The sequence below is a fragment of the Mobula birostris genome, chromosome X (assembly GCF_030028105.1).
Source record: "Mobula birostris isolate sMobBir1 chromosome X, sMobBir1.hap1, whole genome shotgun sequence".
In the NCBI taxonomy this organism is placed as follows: Eukaryota; Metazoa; Chordata; class Chondrichthyes; order Myliobatiformes; family Myliobatidae; genus Mobula; species Mobula birostris.
The window spans coordinates 65595110-65601109 of record NC_092402.1 but is presented as its reverse complement, the minus strand read 5'-3'; the positions used below and the strand labels follow the sequence as shown (position 1 = coordinate 65601109).

Here is a 6000-nt window from a genome sequence, read left to right as displayed (position 1 = left end):
AGTTTCATCAATTACCCTCGTCACCTCATCAAAAAACTCAATAAATCTTGTAAGAATGCCCTCTGAACACCGTATTTATCTTCACCCACTTCCCTTCAGAGCCACAGAGCTAGACTCAGTTCCAGAGACCTGGACGGTGCAGTTTTCCCCCATTTGGTCAATCTGCCTTCCCCCCCCCCCCCCCCAACAGTATGCAAAGTGCTATACTTGTTATTGAGGGGAACAGCACAGGGTTACTCTGCACTGTCTGCCTACTGCCTTTTCCTCTCCTGACAGTTACCCAGCAAACTGCCTCCTGCAACAAGGAGTAACTACCTCTCTGCTTATCTTAACTACCCCCTCCTCATTCTCCCATATGATCTGCAGCTCATCCAACTGCAGTTCCATTTCCCTAACAAGGTTTGTAAGGAGCTGCAGCTGGATGTACAACATGCAATTGTAGTTCTCAGGGAGACAGCAGTTCACCCAGAATTCAAAGATCTGACATAAAGAACCCATCACTGGCATTGCGCACTTTCTCACTACACTAGCTAGTCACTAATGGACGAAGAAAGAAAGTAGCTTACCAGAAACTTACCCTACCCTTCTTCTCGTCTCGCTGAAGTCTCAAATCCACCACTCTTACACAGGTCCACTCACACATGGCCATTCCCACAATGATCACTTCGCTTCCATCTGACTTCTTGGTACTGGCTGTTGTTAAGTGAATAATCACCCAGCGATCTCAGTCATGCAGAATGTCCGGAATGGCCCCGCTCGCTTTTTCCAATCTTGCTCCCACAATTGACTTGCCAATGTCTCCCAGCAATCTCCGGCATGCAGAATGTCCCGACTGGCCCCGATCGTTTTTCCAATCTTACTCCCACGGTTGACTTGCTGAAGGCTCCGAACAATCTCAGTCATACACAATGTCCTGAATGGCCCCACTTGCTTTTTCCAATCCTGCTCCCACAATTGACTTGCCAATGGCTCTGAGCAATCTCCAGCATGCAGAATGTCCCGACTGGCCCTGATCGTTTTCCAATCTTGCTCCCAAAATTGACTTGCCAATGGCTCTGAGCATTACAATTTTGGTACCAGTTTCATAATTTTTTTAATCTCAAAAAAATTTAACCTTCTTAGTTTAATTTATCGAAATTATTTATTTATATCTTCACTTAGTGATCCTACCTTTTTTCTTTGGAGGAATAAAAGAGTCTATTCCTTCATGGATCTGTTACAAGAAGGCCGATTGATGTCTTTTGAGAAATTAGTAACTAAATACTCTCTCTCGTACTCACATTTCTTGCAATATCTTCAGGTCAGACATTTCTTACAAGAATATTTACGTAATTTCCCATATATACAAGATTCTAACCTGTTAGACATAATTTTAAAAATGTATCCTTTAGTGAAAGGTTTTATTGGGAAAATTTATAATTTACTATTGCAACAGTACAATTATCCTTTACTTAAGATTAATCAAGATTGGGAAAGAGAGCTTAACATGACCTGGATAACAGAGGATTGGTTGCGAATTTTGAAGTTGGTTAACTCTTCTTCGATTTGTGCCAGTCACTCTCTAATTCAATTTAAAATTGCACATTGTTACTATTTGACAAAGGAGAGATTGTCTAAAATATTTCCTCATGTTGATAGTCAGTGTGATAGATGTAAAACTGAGATAGCTACATTGACACATATGTTTTAGTCCTGTTCTGTACTGAAACAGTTTTGGAAATCCATTTTCTCTACAATTTCTAAAGCTTTAAAAATTAATTTACAACCTAATAAATTGACAGTTTTGTTTGGTATAATTCCTCAATATATTCATGGTATTTCTATATCAGACCAACTTGTAATTGCATTTGTCACATTATTGACCAGAAGGGCTATTTTATTGAAATGGAAAGGTACCTCTGGTCCCACTTTTGATACAATGGCTCTCTCAGGTGATGTTGTGTCTTTGTTTGGAGAAAATCAGAAGTTGAACTTTTGATCCTTGATTTGACTTTGAGAAAAGGTGGGGATCTTTTGCCCGCTACTATCATTTGATTTGAGTTAATTAAGGTGGTCCCCTTCCGATTCTTGTTTAAATGGATTTGAGTTGGCGGATTGATGTTTTTCTTTTATAGAAGCTTGTATGGTGTATAGCTCCGGGGCTGTGTTCCCAATGGGGTTTTAGTTTTCATTTTTTTTTCTGTTAGTAGGAGTTTTTTTTGTTTTAGTTAGCAGGGTTCTTTTGTCCATCTTTCATTTTTCCAAAGAAAATACTTTTAACATTTTATTTTTTCTTATTATTATTGATATATTGTTTAGCTTTGTTAATCAGTTATTTGATCATTTAATTTTTATTGTACATATTGACATGTTGACTTGATTACTTTAATGTATATTTTTGTTGATTTTCAATAATAATTAATAAAAAAAGATTTAAAAATGAAAGTCCTGACTGGCCCCACTCACTTTTTCCAATCTTGCTCCCACAATTGACTTGCTAATGACTCCCAGCAATCTCCAGCATGCAGAATGTCTCAACTGGCCCCGATTGTTTTTCCAATCTTGCTCCCACAATTGACTTGCTAATGACTCCCAGCAATCTCCAGCATGCAGAATGTCTCAACTGGCCCCGATTGTTTTTCCAATCTTGCTCCCACAATTGACTTGCTAATGACTCCCAGCAATCTCCGGCATGCAGAATGTCTCAACTGGCCCCGATCGTTTTTCCAATCTTGCTCCCACAATTGACTTGCTAATGACTCCCAGCAATCTCCGGCATGCAGAATGTCTCGACTGGCCCCGATCATTTTCCAATCTTTCTCCCACAATTGACTTGCTAATGACTCCCAGCAATCTCTGGCATGCAGAATGTCCTGACTGGCCCTGATCGTTTTTCCAATCTTGTTCCCACAATTGACTTACCAATGGCTCTGTGCAATCTCAGGCATGCAGAATGTCTCCACTGGCCCCGATCGTTTTTCCAATCCTGCTCCCACAATCGACTTGCCAATGGCTTTGAGCAATCTCCGGTATGCAGAATGTCCCGATTGGCCCCGATCGTTTTTCCAGTCCTGCTCCCACAATTGACTTGCCAATGTCTCCCAGCGATCTCAGGCATGCACAATATCCCGACTGGCCCCAATCGTTTTTCCAATCCTGCTCCCACAATTGACTTGCAAATGGCTTTGAGTAATCTCCGGCATGCAGAATGTCTCGACTGGCCCCGGTTGTTTTCCAATCCTGCTCCCACAATTGACTTGCTAATGACTCCCAGCAATCTTCGGCATGCAGAGTGTCCCAACTGGCCCCGATCATTTTTCCAATCCTGCTCCCACAATTGACTTGCCAATGGCTCTGTGCAATCTCAGGCATGCAGAATGTCCCGACTGGCCCCGATCGTTTTCCCAATCCTGCTCCCACAATTGACTTGTCAACGGATTTGAACAATCTCCGGCATGCAGAATGTCCTGACTGGCCCTGATCATTTTTCCAATCCTGCTCCCACAATTGACTTGCTAATGACTCCCAGCAATCTCCAGCATGCAGAATGTCTTGACTGGCCCCGGTTGTTTTTCCAATCTTGCTCCCACAATTGACTTGCTAATGACTCCCAGCAATCTCAGGCATCTTCGGCATGCAGAATGTCCCGACTGGCCCCGTTCGCTTTTTCCAATCTTGCTCCCACAATTGACTTGCCAATGTCTCCCAGCAATCTCCAGCATGCAGAATGTCCCAACTGGCCCCGCTTGCTTTTTCCAATCCTGCTCCCACAATTGACTTGCCAATGGCTTTGAGCAATCTCCGGTATGCAGAATGTTCCAACTGACCCCGATTGCTTTTTCCCGTCTTGTTCCCACAATTGACTTGCTAATGACTCCCAGCAATCTCTAGCATGCAGAATGTCTTGACTGGCCCCGGTTGTTTTTCCAATCTTGCTCCCACAATTGACTTGCTAATGACTCCCAGCAATCTCAGGCATCTTCGGCATGCAGAATGTCCCGACTGGCCCCGCTCGCTTTTTCCAATCTTGCTCCCACAATTGACTTGCCAATGTCTCCCAGCAATCTCCAGCATGCAGAATGTCCCGACCGGCCCCGATCGTTTTTCCAATCCTGCTCCCACAATTGACTTGCTAATGGCTTTGAGCAATCTCCGGCATGCAGAATGTCCTGACTGGCCCCGATCGTTTTTCCAATCTTGTTCCCACAATTGACTTGCCAATGGCTCTGTGCAATCTCAGGCATGCAGAATGTCCCCACTGGCCCCAATCGTTTTTCCAATCCTGCTCCCACAATCGACTTGCCAATGGCTCTGTGCAATCTCCAGCATGCAGAATGTCCTGACTGGCCCCGATCGTTTTTCCAATCTTGTTCCCACAATTGACTTGCCAATGGCTCTGTGCAATCTCAAGCATGCAGAATGTCCCCACTGGCCCCGATCATTTTTCCAATCTTGTTCCCACAATCGACTTGCCAATGGCTTTGGGCAATCTCCAGCATGCAGAATGTCCCGACTGGCCCCAATCATTTTCCAGTCTTGTTCCCACAATTGACTTTTGCCAATGGCTTTGAGCAATCTCTAGCATGCAGGAATTCCCAACTGGCCCCAGTTGTTTTTCCAATCTTGTTCCCACAATTGACTTGCTAATGACTCCCAGCAATCTTCGGCATGCAGAATGTCCCGACTGGCCCCGATGATTTTTCCAATCCTGCTCCCACAATCGACTTGCCAATGGCTTTGAGCAATCCCCAGCATGCAGAATGTCCTGACTTGTTCTCGATCGTTTTTCCAATCTTGCTCTCACAATTGACTTGTCAACAGCTCCTTGTGATCTCATGCTTATTAGGCCATGCATACATACATTTGCTGAAGAGTTGTATATGGAATTGAACACATTGCAATCACCAGCAAAACTCTTGCCATGCTTACGTGCCTTTGCTGCTCCATGAAGGTCAAGGTTGCATTGACGATCAACTTACTCACCACCAGATCTTCCCAAAGGGCTGCATCTGATCTCTGCCACATCACCCAATTTGTTTCCACCAGAGGCATCAGCAGATATGGATGGACGGTTTCACCTATCTTCATTTCAGGTGCCAATGGGTTTTTCCACAAGTGCAGACAGCAGTAACTGCATATATGGGCCAACAGGTGCCTACTTTAATTACCTGGGTCTTTTCAATAACAGGAAAGGTTTACACTTGCTGAACGATCAGATGGCTGTCCATCACCATTAAAATTTCTTGATGGTCAATGCCACATTTCTAGGAAGAATGATGACTTCAGCTCATGGAGATCAAACTGCCAGACAATTTCCAAAGAAAACATTACCCAAAGGACTGGATTCTAAGAGGAAAACACCACTCTCTGCTTTCCTGAATGCCTCACTGCTACAGCTAAACACCGTTACAATTAGTCTGAACATCCGAATCAGGGTGGAAACCTGCAAAAGTGATTCCCAACTACATCATTCCAGTAGCATCCTGCAGTAGATGTTCAGCAGGTGTGAGGTCTGCCTCATTGGTTGCCGTCTGCTGCCCAACTGAGCCAATGACAGACTGTATCCAGCGCCAGAACAAGAAGTAGCGGGGCCTTTTCTGTTTGGCTGCCAGCGACATGTGGTGTTCCGCAGGGGTCAGAGTCCAATTGCTTCTTTTCACGTTATATATCAATGGTTTTGATGAAGGAATTAATGGCTTTGTGGCCAAGTTTGCAGGGAATACAAAGCTAGGTGGAAAGACCAGTAACATTCAGGAACAAGGGAGTCTGCAGAAGAATTTGGAGAATAGACAAAGAAGTGGCACATGGAATATAGTGTACGGAAGTATAGGGTCATGCACTGGTAGGAGTAAAGGCATAGACAGTTTTCTGAACAGCAGCAAATTCAAAAATCAGAGGTGAAAAGGGACTTGGGATTCCAAAAGTTGAACTTGCATGTTGAGTCTGTGGAAAGGAAGGCAAATTCAATGCTAGCATTCATTTTGAGAGGACTGGAATATAAAAGCAAGGAGGTAATGCTGA

The 6000-nt window shown here is 43.8% G+C and overlaps 1 long non-coding RNA gene across 1 annotated transcript in view; it reads right to left on the bottom strand.

The window, feature by feature from the left end:
- Positions 1-255: 255 nt before the first annotated feature.
- LOC140191741 (uncharacterized) overlaps positions 256-6000 on the bottom strand; it is a 52422-nt gene continuing 46677 nt past the window's right edge. The window contains exon 10 of the long non-coding RNA XR_011883902.1: positions 256-5922. This is a non-coding gene — a long non-coding RNA (uncharacterized lncRNA). The remainder of the gene's footprint in view (positions 5923-6000) is intronic.